General features: G+C 36.8%; 1 protein-coding gene across 5 annotated transcripts in view; it reads left to right on the top strand.

Annotated features, from left to right (window-relative positions):
• The first annotated feature begins 3,403 nt into the window (after positions 1-3,403).
• LOC106084784 (insulin-like receptor) overlaps positions 3,404-24,474 on the top strand; it is a 105,695-nt gene continuing 84,624 nt past the window's right edge. Inside the window, exons 1-3 of one of the 5 annotated variants that reach the window (XM_059362999.1) lie at positions 3,404-4,546; positions 22,504-22,667; positions 22,772-23,928. The gene's annotated coding sequence lies outside the window, so the exon portion shown is untranslated. The remainder of the gene's footprint in view (positions 4,547-22,503; positions 22,668-22,771; positions 23,929-24,474) is intronic. The other 4 variants (XM_059362998.1, XM_059363000.1, XM_059363002.1 and 1 more) reach the window with 4 other exon arrangements.

A 24,474-nucleotide genomic window follows, 5' to 3' on the forward strand; every position in this document is an offset into this window, starting at 1 on the left:
CCATTTTAAGTTTTCCTAGGGAAAAAACCATTTTTTGACCGGTTTTAATTAATTTTTCGAATTTTTGGAAGTGATCACGACTTAACCTTACGTTTGCTCTACGAGGTTTAGTTAAGAAGATATGGCCAATTTAAGTTTTCCTAGGGTAAAAACCCTTTTGATCGACAACATAAACAGACCCATTAATCAATGGGCTTAAACTTGAGTGAAACAGCGTTAATTGATATACAGGAAGTATCCTCGATTTTCCTTAATAGAATATTCATGTACAAATTTATAAAGCGCCATGTATGGACAAACAGTTAATATTATCAGTGCTATTATAAAAATGTTTCTGTTATAAATATTCTCATAATCAAAAAAGCGACATCTTAATATTATATGAGAAATGTAGAGCAAGTAGTAAATATTTAAAAAAGTATAGATTTCTGCAGCTCATTTGGTTCAACAACTTTTTATCTTTTCAGTTGCTTTAAGTCCGTTTCCTTTTTACATTGCAGCACTCAACCATTTAAAAAGCCATAACCGTTAACAGTTCATTAATACCACTCTAACTCTAGCGAGCGCCATCTATGAATAGCTAGTTGTTATTCAAAGATTTAGAGTAAAAATGCTGTTATCGATAATAAATTTTACAAATTTTATCGTTTATCGCCTTAAAACCCGTTGCTTTTAAAAATTGTCCGCCAGTGAACGAAAAAATAATGTTGAATGATGAACTAGAAAATACAAATGTATGCGCTCAACAGTTGTTTATACAGGAACATATAAAAAGTAAATATAAGGATTGGCATTTCAAATCAAAAAAAGAAAAAATAAGATAACAATAAATTATTGGCTTGACTTTTTTTTTAGGGAAACTATTTTTGTATAATAAATTAACTTAAGATAAGTGCCTGATTGTTTAGCATGTCCGTCTTTGATATTCAGAGCCTGGGTTCCAATCCCGGTGAGAAGTTCAAGATAATCTAAGGCTATTTGCTATTTCACTAATATTGGCGACAGTACTAAATTCCTCAGTCAATCCTCTACGTAGAGGTTTCACCATTTAGAATTGCTTGAAAAAGGTAACCTACCATTGTGGTTAAACTTAAGCCGAAAATCACTAATTTGTAATGGCAAACATGTTTGCAGCTCTCCAAAGGAATGTTCATAAGAAAAATTTGCATTTTCTGCATTAGTGTCTCCAAACCGAAGCGTGCGACAACTTTAACCATAACTCTTTTCAGTTTGCATAACCCTCACTCATTATGTTTACTGAACATTACTAGTTAATACAACTCTGTGTTTAATACCACATGGCCCCTACCCATTGTGAAACAAATTACATAGTCTTAAGATGATGGGAGAATGGAAGAGGATAGGAGCAGGTCACACCATCGGGGTGTAACCGAGGCGACGATAGGAAACCTAGGATGAATAGAAGTGGTTTCGGATCGGATACCTGAGATAAACCTTGAGGTTGAGTGCGATGCACTGTGGCACAGTCTTGGATTGACTGAACTCCAGGATTCACTAATAGAAGGTTAGGTCACATGCAAAAACACAAAGTGGATAGGCCCCATAAACATCATTAAGGATGTCAAATCTGACGATTGAAAGTGTCATCATATAGGAGAAAACGTAAACAAAGAATGAATGTAAAAAGAGAACAAGTTGACATCCTCAATGCCAAGTACTGCCAAATATTAAAAAAAAAGTATATCGGCTGATCGCTTGGCTTAACCTTATTCAGTGAATCCTGACTGAACTCTAGTATTGCCATCTGTAACAAATGGATGGAACAAAACTGGAAGACAGAGTGGGCATGATGATCTACAAAGAGGATTGAAATAAAAGCAATTTTTGTGCTCTCAAAATTTAACAATGATTTTAATTACTATATCCACAGTCAAAGGATTTTTTGGGGCCTCCCGACTTCCGATTCAAATATGGTTTTACATATGGTTGCATTATAAACCGGTTTGCCGATTTAGGATCTGAAACCCATAAAAGTTTTACTTATTATCGGATTTCACTGAAACTTGAGACAGTGAGTTGTTTTAAACGTACCTACATCAGACCAAAATGTACTTCAGATCGGACAATATTTAGATATAGCTGCCATATTGACCGATCTGCCGATTTTGGGAATTGGGTCCGTAAAAGACGAAACTGTTATGCGATTTCGCAGAAATTTGGGACAGTGAGTTACGTTAGGCCCCTCGACATGTTTAATTTGTCTCAGATCGGTTCGGATTTGAATATAACTGCCATATGGACCGATCTCTCGATTTAAGGTTTTAGGCCCATAAAAGGCCCATTTATTGTCCGATTTCGCTAAATTTTGGTATGGCGAGTTGTGTTAGGCTCCTCGATATCCCTACGGCCCGGATACCGATCTGGCGATTTTAAGTTTTAGGCCCATAAAAGATGACTTTGACAAGGTATGTTAGACTCTTCGACTTTCGACCGAGTAGAGTTAAGATCGGTATATATTTCGATATAACTGCCTTATCTTATCTTGGGCCAATAACCAGCGTTTTTATTCTCTGATTTCGTTGAAATTTGGTATAACAAGTTGTTCTATGCTCCTCGACATCCCTGTTCAATATGGCCCAGATTGGTTCAGATTTGGATACAGCTGATATATATACCGATGGAGATCGGAATAAATTACGATTGTGACGAAAGGTGATTATTAATATATATACATATTAATATATGAGTTGGTGGGTAACCAAAGTTCGGCCCGACCGGACCGGCCATAATGCCATTTTACTTGTTTATATTAATTTTTTGTATGTATCACAAATTTCGGAGTTCTTATCTTTGAAAATACATATGACAATACATATCGTATGATAACAGCTTTAGGTGTATATCCATAGTGGTATCGGCCGAATGTATATCCGCACCCTCTATTCAACATATCCTAAGCTAGTGTGCGCGATTCAAAACTCACTCACATGCATAGCTCTTATGCTAGCCATCTTAAATATAGACCTTTAATCTTAAACTTGGCACAGATATGTTTCTTGACCGCAGACAAAAAAAAAATAAATGGTACATGTGTGTACAAGAAATTATTGTGTATAGCCTCATATGATGTTTTTCGCCAATCAACTATCGCCAGAGTTGTATTTTTGCACTCTATACCGCTTTTATCGACTTCTCGCTCTGTGTGACGCTTTTGTCGACTATGTGCTTTCGAAACCGCTTTTATCGACTACGGCGCGGCTAAATGAGCAAACAACTGGCGGCGTTGTGCCGGCAGTTCGACTTTGTTCTTCGTTTAAGACGAATATTTGATTCAGTCGTGTGCGGTTTTTTCAACATATACAACAAACAGCTAATAAACTATTCTCGCAAAGTGCATTTACGTTATTATAAAAGAAAAAATAACCATAGAATAAAGTAAAAAACATCCATGTGAATTTATTAAAGTGCTCATAAACCAAAATTATATCTAAACTAACAATTTTACATGCCGACAATTCTTAAAAATACCCAAAAGAAAAACAAAAACAACAACAAACAGAAAGCAGCGCGGCCAACAGCAGCAGAGATAAAAGTAAACGTTGTCGTATTGTAAAGGCAACGTTGTCGGCATGGTTGTCGACAATGCCGCCGCTCTCATTTTGTGCGTGCTTGGGAAAATGTGTGTGTGCTTCAGTAAAGTAGTGCGTAAAAACGATTGAGAAAAACAAAAAAAAAAAGGAAAACAGAAATGCATGCCAAGAAGTTATAAACATATACTAAATGCTTAAGTGCATGCGAGTGTACTCTCTATCTCCTATTAAACGAGGGTGACAACAACGAACGACCTATAAGAGGGATTGTGGGACCAACCATTCGTCTTTGGTTGAATTTAGAAAAAAGTAAAAACAAAACGAGAGCACCATCACTCGTCATCCAAGAAAAATATTATATCTATGTGAGTGCGTGCAAGTGTGTGTGTGTGTGTATGTGTGAATGTGTATGGAAAAAACGGTAAAAGTTGGGTGTTTACAAATCAAAATACAACAAACAAAATCAGTTTAGAAGCAGCAAACGAGAAACGACGAGCCCCACAGCAAAAAAGGCGACAACGATGTCTACCACTCACAGATGTTAATGTTCGTATTTACTCACAAATAAACAGGCGATTCGCGAGCGAGTTTTAAGTCTTCGTACGGTCAAATATTTTCTTTGAAAGGCCCCACACACACACGCGTATAACATAGCAATGATATCGCCAAGCAAAAATTAAATAAGAAAAATAAGCAAACAAGTAAGCGGTGATTTAAGTGCTGGCGTCTTAAAATGCCAAGCAAGTGGACAGCGATGACAGTCGCTCGCTCGCTCGCATATGTGCCTGAGTGTGTGCGTGTGTGTATAGTGCAATTAACCGGAAATTACAAACAAATGATGTGATGTGTGTAATAACAACAATAAATAATGTTAACGACGCAGAAGTGAAATGAAAAATGTCAATGACGTTCGTTTGTTATTATTGTTGCAGCAGACAACGACTTGTGTGTTTTGTTTGACAAGAAAAGCCGTGAAACAACAGTAGTTAGTAGTAGTAAGTGCAAGTGCTGTATGCAAGCAAAGCAGCATCAACAGCAGCAGCCTCCGGTAGTTTTCTTGTACATCAGGCAAAGGCATAGGCGAGTGAGTGTATGGCTGGCTTTATGTACTTATATGGGCATTTGCAAATATTTGTGCAAGATTGCTGTCTTGTAAGGAGTTGATCATTAGTCTCAAGTTGTAATGAAGTTCAATGGAAAGAATGAAAATGGCTATTGGAATGTAATTCTTGTGAAAAAGAAAGAACCCTTGCCACAATTGTCTTGACAAAACAGCAATGTGGCTAGAATGCGGGTGATATACATTTAAGACATACACACATAAATAGATATGTGCTTTAAAACTCCCCTTGAATACTTCACTACCACGCATTGCTGACTGAACTGGCAAGATATCAAAAATCATCAAACCAGACCAAACATTTAAATTCAATTTATTTTTCATTATGTTTTCATGTGTTTTTTTTCTGTTTTGTTTTATTTATATTTTTTTTTGTTTTTTTTTTTTGGTATTGTGTTATCTTTTGTTCATCTTCTATTGGCGACAGAAATTTTAATTGTTATTTTGCCAATGTATTGGTATATAATATTGGTTGTTTTGTTTTTGTCGTTCAGTCGTTCGGTCTGTTTGTCTGTTTGTTCTTGTTTTGCTAGGTCTTTGGAATGTAGGCAATAAAAAAATACTCATAGCTGAGCAACAAACTAAACGAGAACAATACCAAACCAACAACAACTACAACAAGGTGAAAATTGTACAACATACATTGTAGTCCTCCTTTGTTTGGTTGTTATTTGTTTTTTTTTTTTATTGTTTCTAAAGTAATCTCTAAGAATGGAAAAGCGTCGTTGGCATTTTGAAGTTCGTCACACACAGCCATAGATGGCCATCCACTTAATTAACTAGTCATTCAGCGGCAATAATTGTCGTAACGGCTGTTGTTTTTTTTTTATAGCAACAGCTACAAAATAAAACCTCTAGAAAATAATCACAAGCCAAAGAAAAACAAGTAATTATGAATTAACAATAATATAAATTGCGAAATACCTACTTTTCTCACATAAAACTAATCAAAAGAACAACAAAAATGGTATAGCACCACTAGGCACACACAGGCAATAGTTCGTTTTTAGTGACAGACTGACGGCAGTGCCAATAAAAACAAGCTAAGATGGGGCGCACAGTGGGCTGAAACATGCCAGTGAACTTAAACGTTCACTGGGTTGAATTTGCTGACTAAACAACAGTCGGCAAATTCATGCGAAGTCTTTTCGAATTGTTAACGAAATATATATGGAATGGTTAACACGACTTTGGAACGAAATTTCGAAGGGAAATCTGATGTTTTGCCCACAAATCATGGAAAATTCTTAAAGGAAATTAGAGCTGTCGTGCAGAGTCTTAAACGAATTTTGAAATAAACTTTTATTGAATTGGGATGTATTTTCCGAAGTGTCGTTTCGAATTCTGAAATAAAATTCGTTTGGAATTTTTTGGCCTACATCGGATGAAAATTGAGGTCTTCTAAGGGCTCAACAATTTACCTCTGGGGATCGGCTTATATGGGGGCTATATCTGTTTATGAACCGATTCGGGTCATACTTGTCATGGATGTTGAAAGTCATAACACAAGTCTTTGTTCCATATCGGATAAAAATTGAGGCTCCTAAGGGCTCAACAATTTAACTCTGGGGATCGGTTTATATGGGGACTGTATCCATATATGAAACACATTGACCCATTTTCAATCCCCAAACGACAGTTTATATGGGGGCTATATCCATATCTGAACGGATATGACCCATTTGCTATCCCCAACGACGGTTTACATGGGGGCTATATATGTTCAAACACCGATTCGGATCAAACTTAGCATGGATATTGAAAGTAATAACACTTGTCTTTGCTTCAAATTTCAGCCAAATCGGTTGAAAATTGAGGCTTCCAAGATCAAATCTTGGGATCGGTTTATATGGGGGCTATATCTGTTTATATACCAATTTGGATCGTACTTGGCATGGATATTGAAAGTCATAAAACAAGTCTATGTTCCGAATTTCATCCAAATCGAATGAAAATTTAAGCTTCTAAGGTCTCAAGAATTCAAATCCGGGGATCGGTTTATAAGGGGGGATAGCCATTACTAAAGTCTTTGATTCAAATCAGGTGAAAATTTAGGCTTCTAAGAACTGAAAAAGTCAGATCCGGGTATAGGTTTATATGGGGGCTATATCGGTTTATAATTTGATTCGGATCATACTTGGCATGGATATTGAAAGTCATAACACAAGTCGGATGAAAATTGAGGCTTCTAAGGGCTCTAGAATTCAATTCCGGGGATCGGTTTATATGGGGGGCTATATTTTTTTGAAGACCAATTCAGAGGGATATTGAAAGTCGCAACACAAGTCTTTGTTCCAAATTTCAGCCAAATTGGACGGAAATTCAGGCATCTAGGGGCTTAAGAATACAAATCCGGGAATCGGTTTATATGGGAGCTATATCTGTTTAATGACCGAATCGGACCATACTTGGCATGGATATTGAAAGTCATAATCCGGAGAATCGGTTTATATGTGGCCTATATCCAAATTTTAACCGATATGGCCCGTTTGCAATCCCCAACGACTTACTTCAATAAGAAATGTCTGGGCAAAATTCCAAGCGGCTAAATTTACGCGTTCGACCGCTGCCTTAATTTCGACCGACGGGCGAACAGTCATGGCTAGATCGACTCAGAATGTCGAGACGATCCAGAATATGTGCACTTTATAGGGTTGCAGATCAATATTTTGAGGTGTTGCAAACCGAATGACAAAATTAGTATACCCCCATCCTATGGTGGTGGGTATAAAAATTAAAATGTTGCGCTTTGTTTGTTTCAACTCAAAAACGGCCGAACTGATTTTCATGAAATTTTTACAGATGGTAAAGTTTGAGCCCCCGGTGAAAATAGCAAACTAAATTTTTTGATATCCGAAGGTTGGCGGACCCTCCCCCTTTTCAAAAACGCCAGATCTCGGAGATATGTGCACCGATTTAAGCGAAATTTTGTATGCTACCTTATGGTACCCCATAAAACATGAAATTGGTATAAAATTTTGGAGTCAAAAAACCTTGGGGGACGCCCTATCCCAAAACTTACCCGAACGGATTAACGATTGGGACAGTATTGGTATCAAATGAAAGGTATTTAAGAGTAGAATACGAAATTCGTATACATATTTCACCCTAAGTGTTCGGGTGGTCCCCCACCCCCCAAAAACCCCCTAACAGGACACTTTCAGCGCTTTGGGCAATATGGGTTTCAAAAGGTATTTAATAGTAGAGTTATAATCTGGCATAAAAATGTATTCCTTGGTGTCTGAGGGGCTATATCTTAATATGGTTCAGTCAGGACCATATTTGGATTGGATGTCGGAAGTCTTAAAGAAGCTCACTATTTCAAATTTCAACAAAATCGGTGAATAAATGCCCATTTAATGATCTCTAGGCCCTAAAGCTCCAGTTTGGTATCTATGGCAGCCATATCTACATATAGCCCGTTATGGTCCATATTCCAGACAGATGTTGGGAGTCTTGATATAACTCACTGTTCCAAATTTCAACAAAGTCGGGTAATAAATGCGCCTGTTATACGCCTAAGACCCTATATCGCCAAATCGGTCTATATGGCAGATATATCCAAATATAGTTCGATTTAACCCATTCAAGAACTTAACCTGCGTATATAAGAAATACTTTGCAAAATTAATTACAACTGACGGACACCGGCTCTTGCTAAAATACTGAGTACCTATGACGCTCGATATGACAAGGCGGGTTATTGGTGTCTTTAAGTAACGAATGGTCATAACGTTCCCGCGGCGATCGGATCGCTGCCTTTGCATACGAATGTGGTAACAAAAACACTGCCCCCGTACACAGAACCGTACCACTGTTCTGTCGGAAACAGATCTCAGTCCCTGGGTTCTGAATGTAAATACCCTGGTCTACTCTCTCTTCTAGTTTTGATCCATCCGTGTAGCGTAAACATTCAGATGCCAATAACAGAGTTCCGTCAATCCAAGACTGTGCCGCTGGCAGCAATGGCTAATGTCGTTTCCGACACTTATTGCCCCTTGATATTCATGCAATTACTGCTATGTGGTTGAGAGAGCTTTCTCTTTGGCTTACCAGCGGCTTTAAGCAATGTGTTCTCTTTGAGTTCGAAACCTGATGGCTGCACAGTTCGAAATTCACCTGTTCTGTAGCCCGCAGAGATATTTCAGGGCATTGCAAAGCAGACGAGCTGCAAGCTAGTTTTTCCAAATAAGGCTGCAATAGCAACGGATGATAGATGTTTACAAATAAGGGACCGTGAAAGCTCCAATATTTGGTAAGGCAGTGAAAACTTGGAGAGGTTTACCGATCTACTGTCTTTGGCTAGAACAGAAGTTTTACTCGTTGTGTCCGTCATGACAGGTCACTGGAAAATATTCTCGCATTTGCTCAAAAGTGTTAGATGGTATACTCGCAGATTTAGGGTATTTATAGTCTGCTACGCCCGACTTTTACATTTTTTTCATTGTTTTCCTCTTGTTCTATTTCATTTCACTGTGCCTTGGTGACAAACAAATACTCAAGTATATCTATCTACACATATATATGCATGCTCGTGTGTACATTCATCTTTATGTATATTTGACAAACATGCGTTGTTTTTATTCTGTTGGCTTTGTTTTTTTTTGTTTTTCATTTGCCATTCCATTTCCGAGTGGGTATGTTGTGCGTATTGCTCTGCATCTTTCCTCTGATTCTGCCGCCAGCGTTTGGTTGCTGCGCAGCTTACACATATTTTACTAAAAAAATTCCTTGAATCGACAGAATCGAAAAACAATAACAACATGATGACTATCACCAACATCATAATCATCATCACAACGAACAAAAAAGGCAACAACAATCTACACATAGATATACTATGTATGACTGTATGTATGTAATTAAGCAAAACAAAAACAAAAAAAAGTACTAACATTCAAAATACTACGCAGCAAATTTTACCATCGCCGTTTGTACAAAGTGTGCTGTAGTATTGAAGGAGACAATGGAGAGCAAGCAGCACCATCGAGCATATTATCGAGAGCAAAAGTCAAAAACCGCGCGCAATTGAGAGCAAAAATCCATATAAGGGATGCCATGCACATATGTAGGTATAAAGTAAAATTTACAAGGAAGTTTCTGTCATCGAAAAACAGGCAAAGGCGTGCTAAGTTCGGCCGGGCCGGATCTTGGGAACCCACCACCATGGATTCTGCTAAAAATGTATGCAAACTAAATTAAGTTAAAGGCCATAATTTTATTCCACATACCAAACTTCTGTCAAACCAGCAAATTAAAGCTTCTAAGAACCGAAAAAGGATAATCGAGAGATCGGTTTTTATGGGAGCTATATCAGGTTATAGACTAATTTGGACCGTATTTGGCACGTTTGTTGGAAGTCGTAACAGAACACCCCATGCAATTTCAGCCAAATTGGACAAAACTAACGACTTGTAAGGGCTCATGAAGTCAAATCCGGAGATCGGTTTATATGGGAGCTATATCAGGTTAAAGACCGATTTGAGGCGTACTTGGCACAGTTGTTGGAAGTCATAACATAAAAAAAAAATTTGCCCAAATCGGACAAAAATTGAGGCTTCCAAAGGGCTTAGGAAGTGAAATCGGTTTATATGGGAGCTATATCAGGTTATAGACTGATATGGACCGTACTTGGCGCAGTTCTTGAAAGTTATAAGAGAACACTATGTGTAAATTTTTGCCAAATCGGACTAAAATTTTGTCTTCCATTGGCTCAATGACATATGGAAGCTATATCCAAATCTGAACCGATATGGCCCATTTGCAATCCCCAAGGACCTGCATCAATACTAAGTATCTGTGCAAAATTTCAAGCGACTTGCTTTACGCATTCGACTGCTATTGTGATCGACTCGGAATGTTGAGATGATCCTGAATATATACACTTTATATGGTCGCAGATCCATATTTCGAGGTGTTACAAACGGAATGGCCAATTTGGTATAACCTCATCTTATGGTGGTTGGTATAAAAACGTTTCTATACACACATTTTTTTTATAAATCATTTTTATACTCATCATCATAGGATAGGGGGTATATTCATTTAGTCATTCCGTTTGCAACACATCGAAATATCCATTTTCGACTCTACAAAGTGTATATATTACGGATCGTCGTAAAATTCTAACTTGTAATCACTCTCCAGTCTTTAAAAATTGAGATATTGTGTTGAAATTTTGGACAGACTCGTATTTCTTCTATACGCAGGTTAAGTTCTTGAATGCGCCAAATCGGACTAGGTTAGGTTGAAAAGAGGGTGCGGGTTTTAATCTGCCCCATGCCACTATGGACATATACACCTTAGCCAGTAATCGGCTTGTTGTGCCCTTTAAATACTAATAAAGTAACCTCAAAAAAGAAAATCTAAGTTAGGAATCTCATATTACTTACAAAATCCTTAATTGTTTCTATGTTACGCCCCTAAGTTGCCTGGTATTGCCGGTATCTGTTACGCGAAAGCCGGGCAATGACATAGGAAATGCTCCAACGTCTCATCATCTTCCACGCATGCCCTACACATGTTATCACTTGCCGCACCGATGTAACATAAGTGAGCTCGTATTTCTATGTGTCCCGTTATGATACCGAGAGCTATACTATATATCGATATAGCTGCCATTTAGACCGATCTTGCGATTTAGGGTCTTAAGCCTATAAAAGCCGCATTTTTTGCCAGATTTCGCTGAAATTTAAAACAGTTGTACTATAGGAACTCCGATATTAAACTCGAATCTTTAGCAAAGACCGATCTGCAATATTTAGATATAGCTGCGATATACACCGATCTGCAGTTTGAGGATCTTGAGCCTATACAATCTCCATTTATTACCTTATTTCGCTGGAATTTGACACAGTGACTTGTTTTAATCCTCCCGATAGACGATTTAAATATGGTCTAGATAGGACTATATTCTGATATAGCTGCCATATAGAGCGATCTGCCGATTGAGGGTCTTAAGCCCATAAAAGCTGCACTTAAAACCCGATTTCGCTGAAACTTGAAACTGTGAGTTGTTTTAAGCCTTCCGTCATCAGAACCAACTGTCCAAATCGGACATTATTTACATATTACTGCGATATAGACCGAACAGCCGGTTGAAGGTCTTAAGTCCATAAAATCTACATTTATTGCCCGATTTCACTGGAATTTGATACAGTGATTTGTATTAATACTCATGATATCCGACTCCGATATGGTTCAGATTGGACGATATTTAGATGTAGCTCCATATAGACCGAACTGCCGATTTGGGGTCTTGACCACGTAAAAGTTGTTATTATTATGCGTTTTCGCTGAAATTTTAATTCGTGGACTTTATTAAGATATAGCTGCCATATAGACCGACATGCTGATTAAGGATCTTAAGCCCATAAAATTTGTATTAATATCCGATTTCGGAGGAATTTGACACAGTGACTTGTATTAAGCCTACAGTCATCCGACGGGCAAATGGTCCACATTGGACTCTATTTAGATATAGCTACTTATAGACTGATCTTTTAATCTTTTATCTTTTAATTTAAGGTCCTAATCCAATAAAAAGCGGATTTGGTGCCCGATTTTGATGAAACTGTGACTTGTATAAGAGTTTTTGGGACCAGAATCAAATATTATTCAGACCAGTCACAGTTTGCCTTCTACTATGGATATGCTAGTGGAGTTCTTATAAAAGAGGAAGTTTACTCTATCCATGGTAGTGCTTATCCAAAGTTCGGCACGGCCGAACTTAACACGTTTTTACTTGTTTGGTTTAACATACAAAATTCTTCCACGATCAGCAATGATTTCAAACTCCACGATTACTTGCGAGGATCAGTTATAAACTAAGATATAAATCCTTTACAAAACAGTCTTTGGGACTTATCCGTGCGCCGTCTCCAGCCATAACAAACGACTGTCAATATCTGAGGTTAATGTGGTATAAATCGGTCTATAACCTGATATAGATCCCATATAAACTAATCTCCAGAATTGAGATGTTGAACACCTGGAAGACGCGATTATTGTCCGATTCGGCTACAATTTTAAACGTAGTGCTTTGTGATGCCTTTCGTAATCTTGAAAAGTATTGTCCAAATCGGTTTCTAACCTAATATAACTCCCGTATAAACCGATCTCCCGATATATTGGCTGGAGTTTGGTACGTATCCTTAAATTAAGTTCATTTGTGGACAGCAAAATCCATGGTGGTGGGATTTTACCGAACTTAGCAAATTTTTATTTGTTCTCCTTACGCCTAGCCTTAATGTAATGATCCGAATCGATGTTCATTCCTCGAAACGTTCGTAATACGATTCCTTCTACCACAACAAGATCAATCTGGTTTTTTGTTGCTTGAACGGGGGACGTACTCTCCCTCGTTCAGGAGAAATTTTCGTATCGTTGCATTAAAATCTTAACGCGAATGTCACATGTGGAGCAGCGTTCATAAACTAAGTCCTTGTTCAGTTCGTTCTTGTCTTCCGCCAGAGCATGGGCACATATGTCAAACTATTTTAGACACCTAATAATTGTAATTGTTTTCCGTAGACTTACATCGGTATTCACCTGTTCAGTTCAGTTCTATAAAGGAAACCTGTCGAATAAATCTACTTTAAAGCTGCATTAAGTTGAAAGTGTATACCGGTGTTATTGTTTCCAAGTCTTATTGGGATTTAATGGCTATTTGTTATATTTAATTACCTTAACAGTACCGCCATAAACAATTTTATGGCTTTATGTGATGCTCGTAGAATGTTCAATCTCAAAATCAATGCATTGCAACTGCTTTTTGATTGGCAATCTTGGTTAAACTCTCAGTTCCCATTTCACTTTTTCGTTTGCAATCTCTTCTCTCATTATCTTTTTCCCTCTTACTCTCTTTTTTTTCTGTCAGGGTTCATTCAATAATATTGCAATTCTCCTCCTCACGCCCACAGTGATAAGAGAAGCATCATCAAATGCAAGGCATACACACACACATACACATACACACATACTCAAGAAACGAGAAAAATTCCATAACAAATTGTAATAACGAAGTGTGGCATTTGTTTTGCGGCGTCTGGGAAATCTTAAATAAACTAAAAGTACTTTCTTACATTGACTATAACATGTTTGCAGCAAAAACAAAAACAAATGTAAAACAATTTAAATACATTGTACATATCTATTTTGATAAAATGTTTGTTGATCAAATTACCACCACCCAATTCAGATTGGGAAAAAATAAAGCCAAACTAAATTTCGCGAATTATAAGTGACTAACAATTAATTTTAAAAAATAATAACTATGCAATTCCATATGAACTTTGATTTAGGTTTATTTTATTATGTTTTTTTTTTCTTTATAATAATGGGTAACACCCCACTGCAGAACGTTGACCGTCATTGAAATGAAAACACAAAAAAGTTTAGACCATTTGATGTTGAATGAAGTAGAGGAGGTACACACATTAAAATTCCCCACTCTGGCATATGCGCTCACATTTAGCGGCGGCAGCAGCAGCAGTAGCATTCCTGAAGAGTGAATGTCTTTTGGGGGATTGGGGTTTTGGTATTTGGGTGTGTGTGCTTTGTTGTTCTTGTTGTTTTCAATTCAGTTTTGTTGTTGTTTTCTTGCCTTTGTATACTGTCTCCTGTCTCTGTGCATTTTTTTGTTTTTATAACGGCAATGGTATGCTTCTTTCTGCTTGGCCATTCGCGGTTCATTCGTGTTTATTTCATTTTAATAACAGGCTTGACAGTCACCAACATCGTTGTGCCGACGAAGTTGTCTCTGCTATTGTTGTTGGCGGCAGCCGGCGGAGGTGCACAACAACAACAGCACACTGTTGAACAGATTTTTTTTTTGTTATTTTTGGGAATTTCGAGCTTTTTTTGTGAAATTGAATTTTTGTGCATTTCTTTTCAACGTTGATTTTGTTTTATACCAATTCGGCTTTTTGATATCATTTTGTTATTGTTGTCATTTTGTTTGCCGCTTGTTATTTATAAGAAAGAAAAAAAAAACAATTGTCTACTTCGTCTCTTTAAGAGCATCAATTTGTTAGAGTATTTTCAAATGAAAAGTAATCGAGTCAATATTACAAATTCTACTACATACACATAGTCCATAAAGTCTGCGTTCATGTGACAATTTCTTTTTTAATGATTAAAAAACAACATAAAAAAATAAATAAAGTTAAGTTTTGTTGTATATGTTGTTTCTTTATATTTCTTAAATTAGAAAACAAAAATACAAGTTTGCTTTTGCTTTCCTGTTCTAACGGTACTTTTGTCTCATAAGAAGAAATTATGACAACCAAAAAGTCTGCGTTCACTTTGTTTACTTCGAAAGTACCGTTACTTTTTATGAAGCATGTTCTTATTTTTGATCAGTTTCAGTTCATTATCATAACAAGTGATAGTTACACGTGTTTTTTTAAAAAATTAATAAATTTGGAAACATTAATACTAAAGGAAAGGAAATATGCATATCTGAAAGAAAAATAATTATTAAATTGTGGAAAGAAGGACAAAGCTTTAGAAATATTGGTGGAACAGTTGGAAGATCGTATTCTTCTGTCCAGCGCGTAATTAATAATTACAAAGAAACCGGCTTTATAACTTCAAAGCCTCGGCCTGGGCGTCCAAAAAAATTATCCGTTAGAGAAGAGCGCAAAGTGATTAATATGGCAAGCAACAACCCTCGTATAACATCAAAAAAATCATAAAAAAACCATCTGTGCCGAAACTGCCAGAAAAATATTACATAGAGCTAGATTTCATGGAAGATTTGCTCGAAGAAAGCCATATATTTCAGTCATAAACAGACAAAAGCGGATTGCATTCGCTAATACTTTCATCAATAAGCCTCCTAAATTCTGGAAACAAAATATTTTCTCCGACGAGAGCAAATTCTGTATTTTTGGTATTAAAGGTCGGCAAATAGTGTGGCGCAAGTCAGGGACTGAGCTGGAAAAACAAAATTTAGTTGGAATGGTGAAGCACGGAGTTATGGTGTAGGGGTTGTATGGCTGCTAGTGGAGTGGGTCAATTAGAATTTACTGAGTCCAAAATGGATAAATGGGGTTATCTCAATATTTTGAAAAAAAATTAAACGAAGTGCTGCTAAACTAAGGTTAGCAACGACATTCCAACAAGATAACGATCCAAAGCATACATGGGAGGTTGTTAGGCTTTGGCTTCTATATAAGCAGCATAAAACACCACCCCAATCACCAGATCTCAACCCCATTGAGCATCTTTGGGATCTATTGGAGAAAAAAATTCGTCAGCACGTTATAATCAGCATGGAGATGTTACGAAGTGTCACGTAGGCAGAATGGGCGAAAATAACATCTGAGGAAACAGAGAAGTTTGTAAACTCCATGCCAAATAGACTAAGTGCAGTCTTAAAACAACATGGCTCTCCTACCAAATATTAGGAATGTGTTAATATGTTTTTATTTTGTGTTTATTTTTAATTAATGAACGCAGACTTTGTGGTGCTTGTATTTAATTGTTATCATATTTAAATCGCTCTAGAATGAAAGTGCTTAACCAAACTTAGAATTTTGTTTTTGTTTTTTAATGTTAGGAATATGAAGAAAAAATTATGTAAAAGAGTTGATTATATTTATGGGCTATGTGTATGTATATGCATATGTATGAAATGTCGTTGAAACATTTATACCGGAATATCTCTAAAAATCAAAGTGGAATCGCCTTGTAACACGCCGTTCGGCCTCGGCTATTAAAAGGAGTATTCTAATCATTGAGCTCAAACTTAAATCGAACAGCACTCATCGATATTGTAATAATCATCATGGCATATTAAGGCCTGCTTTCTCATTCTCCGACTTCAATTTGTCGTATCGATATTCTTTTTGTTCAAGAGATTTGTTTTTCCGAATACCTATGCGTATTTCTTATCCTAACGATAAACGTTAACCTGCCAAAAGTCAGTTTACTGCCAGCCGGTTTGTGACATATTGTTCCGATAAATTCAAACAGATGGTAATACACACAGAGATGCCAACTTAGTGTTTTTCGCACTAGATTTAGTGCTTTTTAGGTCACCAAAATCCCGAAATGTTACCACCCAGTGCCAAACGAAAAAAGGCACAAAGTGGACGCTTTTTGCATTTCTACTTTTTACACTTTATGTAAGTTTAAATATTTTCGTTTATACTCTCCACAATAGGACGGGTGTATACTAATTTCGTCATTTCGTTTGTAACACCTCGAAATATTCGTCCAGGACCCCATATATATATTGGGTTACCCAAAAAGTAATTGCGGATTTTTTAAAAGAAAGTAAATGCATTTTTAATAAAACTTAGAATGAACTTTAATCAAATATACTTTTTTTTACACTTTTTTTCTAAAGCAAGCTAAAAGTAACAGCTGATAACTGACAGAAGAAAGAATGCAATTACAGAGTCACAAGCTGTGAAAAAATTTGTCAACGCCGACTATATGAAAAATCCGCAATTACTTTTTGGGCAACCCAATATATTCTTGATCGTCATGACATTTTAAGTCGATCTTGCCATGTCCCTCCGTCTGTCTGTCAAAAGCACGCTAACTTTCGAAGGAGTTAAGGTAGGCGTTTGAAATTTTTGCACAAATACTTCTTATAAGTGTAGGTCGATATCTTGATATAGCTGCCATATAAACCGATCTTGGGTGTTGGCTTCTAGAGGGCGTAATTCTTATCCGATTTGACTGAAATTTTGCATAAAGTGTTCTGGTATGACTCTCAACAACTGCGTTAAGTATAGCCTAAATAAACCCAAACCCTGATGTAGCTGCCATATTACCCGATCTCCCGTTTAGACTTCTTGAGCCTATAAATTGCACAATTCGTATCCGATTTGGGTGAAATTTTGCATGACGTGTTTCGTTATGACTTCCAAAAACGGTGCTAAGTATGGATCAAATCGGTCCATAGCCTGATGTAGCTGCCATATAAACCGATCTTGAGTCTTGACTTCTTGAGTTTCTAGGGTGCGCAATTCTCATCCGATTTGGCCGAATTGTTTTTTTACACAAAATTTTATTTTTTACGCTTTTTACAATTTTGGTTACGCATTTGGATGGAAAATTGTTGGCATCACTGAATATACATGCAATCAGCTGTTCTTTGTTTACAGATTGCTGCGTTGTATTAGGTGTATTCACTTACTTCGGTCTCACGAGTACCCGAATACTTTTATTGCTGATTGCCGTGTCATATTGGCATACCTTCTAAATTGCCATAAAAAAGTACGAGAAATCCATATTTGTTAGCAGGTGTTTTATCCCCACGGGAAATTCGTGTTCTGGTTAGTTAACACGAACTTCATGTTGTTCTACGAGAATAAAAAAATTTACCACAAGTAACGTTTTGCTTTAAAATCTTTTATCTAAAAATAGTGAACGGCGAAAAATATAGCGAAAAGCGAATATAGTACCAGCCTTTGACGTTTTTAATGTTCTTGGGGGCCTTTTCACTTTGTGTTTTCAGCATGAGACCCTTCTACACTTCTACTGGTGTATCCTGGTACTGACACACAAAACTAAAAATTTTAGCTTCGATCTGCGTTATGTTCAATGTTACCATGAGCTCAGCTGAGAGCTACCGGGAGCGACCACCAGTTGCCACAGAGTTTTTTGCGTTAATCCTCATTGTTTTTGTTTTGCTCTTATTTATCTTCAGACCAACTTTAAGGGATTCTGCGGATTGCCCATTTATTTTGACCTGCATATCCGAATAACTGCATCGTCGGCGTACTCAAGATCCTCTAGTTTGTTGTTTGTTTGTTCTCCAGCCAGATAGGGCGTATTCGAGCTTTTCGAACACGGTATCAAGGACCGCAATTGATAGTAATGGGGAGAGGGTGCATCCTTGTCGCACTTCACTCATAGTAGCAAAAGGTTCGCTGACACTGTCTTCATGCAGCACTCTCTATTTAGTTCCGTCGTAGCTATTATTGATTATCGACAACATTTTTTTGTGGAATTCTTTTCGCAAATGTACATCCCATATGTATGTTATATATAAAGCGTCGAATGCCGTTTTATAATCAACAATTGCCAAATACAGACTAGTATTATATTCGATTGATTCTGGTTGTGCATATATGATCTATACATGATCTGCCCCCTTTAAAATCGGCCTTCAAGGTAAAAGCTCCCTGTGGCGTGCTCTATGCCACTTTCTTCCTCATCTTTACTCCATCGACCCTACAATGTATCCACATATTCCTTAGCATATCGTTTATCACATTTCTAAGCACCCGATACTGGTCTCAAGGAATGGATAAGTGTCTCTCTTACAGTCTCCACCGACCTTTCCTTTATAAAGGCAAGCTGTTTGTATTTGAGCAATTTGTTGGATGTCCTACTCTTTCTCATGGAAAGGACACAAGTCTTATAGACCTTTGGCGTCGTATAACTTACCTTGTCTCTAGCCAGGATTCACTGAATAAGGTTTTAGCCAAGCAATCAGCCGACATATTTTTTTTTTTAATTTTTGGCAGTACTTGGCATTGAGGATGTCAACTTGTTCTCTTTTTACATTCATTCTTTATTTACGTTTTCCCCTATTTAATGACATTTTAAATCGGTAGATTTGACAACCTTAATGATGTTCATGGGGCCTATCCACTAGATGTTTTCCCAAGTGACCTAACCATTTATTAGTGAATCCTGGCCTTTAACCAGGCTTAAAAAAAAATATATGTATATCCAAAGTCTTATGTGGAATGGCGCTAGGTTCACTTTTAGTCGACCAACAGTTTTAGGTTAGATTAAGTGGCAGTCTGCCATCAGATTCACTGTGATACCGCAGGAAGGAAGAAGAAGGAAAATGCCTCTTAAACTATCCAGATCGCTTTAAAACAGCCCAACAACTTGCGAAGGTCCATTCGCTGGCTTAGGTTAGGTTTAAGTTGAAGTCTGCCATCAGGCTCACCTAGACGTTATCGTCCATTGTGATACCAAAGGAACAGGAGAAGGAAGATGTATTCTAGTTCCTACCCATCAACAAGCGAATGTTTACATCCGCTAAATCAGAAAAGTTCTCACAGAAATGAGGACCTAAACTGCAACTCCTTCTGACTGCTAAAGTGGTATAAACACACAGTAGATGTTCTATAGTTTCTTTTTCCTTGACATCCTCACACCTTCTGCAGAAGTCGTTACTTGCAACCTTGAGACTGTCAGCGAGTTTTCCGATTAGACATTGACCTGTCATGACGTACCATCTTTTAGTTTAACTTAATATGTTTATATCTCCTTAAATATAAAAAAAAATCCTTGCATATATTTAAAGGATAGTTTAGTTGATAGAACGAAAAACATTAAAAAAGTCAACCAGAGGTGTTATCAACTTCCCGAGTTCATCGAAATACAGCTGTTCAAGCAGTAGGAAGAAATGACATGTTATCTTCTCTATCATACAAACAAAATAGCCTAACATGTTATTAAATTAGCCATGCTGAATGTTATTTTAATGTTCTTTTTATTTTTAGTCTTTGTAATGTAGGACATGGACACATGTGTTTTTGACCGCAAATTTTATAATATATACTATGTATGTATATATTTGATTTATATTATATACACACACACACACGAAAAACAAACATTGTTTGAATTTGTTTTTAAGATAAAATTATACTATGAGTCTCATTTGCCTAGATAAAATGTAATTACTACAAGAATGTATGGATACAGTGAATACATTTTGTTGTACTTATAAGAATGAATGCCATTTACTTTCAAAATCAGAGACATGAGGTGCATAAAAATATGAAGTTCATAAACCTCATGGTAGAAGAATCTTCATCTTTTTTTCCTTATTTTACTGACTGCTGGTGAGAGATACCGTTGATTTGTATTCCTCATACCTTACGTCACCCACATCATCCCCTGCGTGGTCTTTAATTCGATCTGAAGTTTTGACAACTTCAGTAGGGTAGTAGAAATACCAAGTAGCGGTTCTTGGTGGCTTCAACTTGGTAAAGTCCATGCCAATTTCCGTTCTTGCCTCAGCTCAACTGTGAGCACTGACCTCCTCATGGTATCACCTGAATTAGCCGCCCTTAACAGCCGTTAAATATAGTCAGCTAACGTGTTACGCGATATACACATGTTTTTTATAGTCAACAATCTATAAAAACAGGGTTGATGCGTTAGTAGACTGCCCTTGCAGAAAAGAACAAGATACTCTGAGAATTTTCCTGTCACTAAGTCTCCAAAGTCGATAATATTTATTGCTAAATCAAACGAAGCCATAGGGCCTTTCCACGCAATAACTATTAAGACATAAAATATTTCGTCACCCTTGAAATACTACGTATGTATGTATGTATTTGTAGTAACACAACAGAAAACCTTCTTGAACTCAACTCCTTATACTGTAACACACGGGCGGTTAATAATATTGTTGGTTTCAAATGTTTTAATTTGATTTAAGAGTGCAACATGTTTTAAGCCAAATTAAACCTCCTCTTTTCCCTTTTTGTTTTTTTGGTGGGTTCTCTGCCCTCTGTTATGGGGAATCCCAACCTTAACTAAATGGGGATAGTAAACAGCACGTTTTGATGAGTATTGCCCATACGGCCAATATAAATTTGAGAAATACAACTCGCTCGCTCTCTGCCGCTCTCTCTCACTCTCAACAACATATAGCTTTTGCTACATTGAAACCTTGTGTTTTGCCCCCTCTCTTTCTGTTATTGTCTCTCATGCTCCGCATTGGGGGTTAGCTGGCTGGTCGTATCTCACCGTCTGTGTTGTTTTAAGAATGGAGAATAAATAATACACGAAGACGGCTACGACTACTACGACGACGGCGGCGGCGGCGGCAATGTTGGCTATGAATATAGCGACAAAATAACAGAGGCGTAAATACAAATAGATAAGCGACAGACGCGAGAACAAGTCTGATGCGGAAGCCCACAAAACAACGCGAAACGTGTGTAATACAATTTTTCCTGCGTTCTTACTACACAAAAAAGTGAAATAACCTACAAAAACAAAACAACTTTTCAATAATAAATACATGGTAGTACGCAACAACGACGAATATTAATAAAAAACAAAAGTGTTTTTTGTAGTTAACAAAAGAAAAGAAATTAAAACAGGCATGTGTACATATCAATAATAATAAGAATAAAGAATGTATGCTTAAGAAAAAAATTGATTAAGAAAAATAGTATCATAAAATGGAACGAACTTTAATCACACAATAACCTCCTCTCGAAGACTAAAGACGACGACAACAGCAACCACGATGTGTAAAGGAAGACAAAGATGAAGAAGAAGTGTACGACGACTCGACTAAGACCTTAAAAAAAAAAACAAAAAAAGAAATGAAAAGTAAACACGCCGCAATGCATGCATGACCAGGCAAATAGACAGACAGACACATTTGAATACTTTAGCAGGCAGTCAGAGGAGGACAAACACCGGGCCGACTAAATAAACGACCGACAGACAGACAGATCAAGACTACACATGACAAACCCACTAGTTCGCTAGCTGAGCTAGACAGACAGTAGTAGCAGAAGATATAACCACACTAGGCATGCAATAAAAGCAAACGGCAACTACAACAACAATGCTAACTCAAATACGAGAAGACGAAAAAAGTTGAGGGAAAAGTGCATACCGAAAGTTCCCGTGCATGATGTACAAGAAAACCAAAAACGTGTTGGCTTTAAGTGAGACGTAAAAAAATCGCATGACGAACAAAACTACCAAATGAAATACATACATCCAATTATACATACATATACACACGGCAATAACAACAACAATAGCATAAGTAATTGAGCTCAGCCACTTCACGATTCGTCTACTTTTATTCTACTTTAGTTTTTAGTGTGAGTTTTTAGTGCTAAAGTGAATTGTGCAAAGAAAATAGAATAGAACACCACCACCACCCTTAGCTAAACTAGAATGTGGAATGTGGTGTGGTGTGGTGTATATCTCAATATAAACCAACAAATATTCTAACATGCATACATACATCAATATAGGTACATAGTAATATTTATAAAATAATAGTTGGCCATTATTATAGTTAAAATTTAGTAGGAATTCATTGTTATTTCTGTTTTATTATTTTGGTTTTTTTTTATAGAAAAAAATTACAAAGAAACCAAACAACAACAACAACATCATCAATAACAACATCATAAAAAATAAGTGAATAAATAAATGCCACAATAAAATATTTTTCTATGAAAAAATACTAAAACACAAAACAACAACAATAAGAATAATAATAACAACACCACCATCATCATCATCATCATCGACAACGAAGACGACGACTAAATGTTAAAACCTCTCTCATACAAAGAAAGAATGAAGAAAGAAAATACCAACAAAACATGTGATGTGAATGAGTGAGCAACAGCAGCAGCAGCAGCAGGCAGCACCACCACGGAACATACCTGTGCGTATGTATGTTGTATTGAATTGAATTGAGTTGAGTGTGTGTATGCACGTTCTCGGTTTGTGAGTTAGAGAGAATGTGTAGTGTGGTGAGCTGGTGGTGGCGTTAGTATGCAATGAAATAAATACATCAAATCTATGAATGGATGTGGGGGGATATCTCCTCCAGCCCATTCAGTCAGTCAGTGAGCCAGCAAGCAAGCCACCCAGCCAGCCAGCCACATAGTATGTATGACCTGAAAGAAAAAAATATAAGAAAGAAAGAAAGAAGGCAAAGCAAAAAAGAAAAAAACAAATCTAACGAATACCAACATAATTTAAGCAAATAACAAAAAAATTAAAATAAAATAATACGCAGTTTGTGAATCAAGAAAAAAAATCTTTCATTCTCCACTCACCACCTAATATAAAATAATACACAAAAAAGAGGAGAGAGGGAGAGAGAAAAAAGTTCATAAAAAAATAATCACTACATACCGCAAATAAAAACAAAAACAACAACACAAATGTTGTTAAAGTGAATTACAACAACAAAAACAGTTGAAAAAAAGTGAATGAAAATCGAGAAAATAATAATAACAACAACAACAACAGCGACAAGAAAGTGAAGTGAAGTGTGAGAAACAGCAGCAGCATCCAATCGACCAACCAACCAGACAAGCTGAGAAGACACCCAGACAGACCGCATCACAACAAACTCCCCTTCAACGGCCTCCCATTAATGCCGTTGAATCCGAGTGCAGCCTCATTTGCTGCAGAACACAAAAAACAGCAACAACAATTTTGCTAGCAGCACTCACAAACGAGTACAACATCATCATTGAAAGGAAAGAAAAACAGGTACACATTATTATTATGAAGAAAGATTAGTAATTAAGACATAGTAGATAGATACTGTGGAGGAAAATATTGAAATGATGCATTTTTGTTATCTTCAATGCAAAGTAGGACCTTTTTAATTGTTGCTGCAGTCCTTTTCTCTCTCTCTCTCTCTGTCTCTCTCTTCCTTTCTTTTAATAAAATATTTTTGCTCTCTTCTTCCTTTGCTGCGAATGTTTTCAGGTCAACTCAGGTCAAGCAACTCAATGCGACCCACATACAAAGCACTCTGTTTAATATAACATACATATATATATATATATATATGTCTTGGCATGTCAGAAGAGAATGTATGAAGAGTACAAAATTCACTTCAGGAGTTGGAAAGGAGTGGCTTACATATGGATTTTAGGTTAGGTTAATGTAGTAGACATACTTAGGCAATATTTGTTCATTGTGATTAAACATTAGTCAACAATAGTCAAAAGGTGGAATTTGAACCCACGTGTAATCGGAACTCGTTATACACTCAGATACCAGGGCACTCGACACATGAGTATACACAAC

Source organism: Stomoxys calcitrans, chromosome 2 (genome assembly GCF_963082655.1).
Source record: "Stomoxys calcitrans chromosome 2, idStoCalc2.1, whole genome shotgun sequence".
In the NCBI taxonomy this organism is placed as follows: domain Eukaryota; kingdom Metazoa; phylum Arthropoda; class Insecta; order Diptera; family Muscidae; genus Stomoxys; species Stomoxys calcitrans.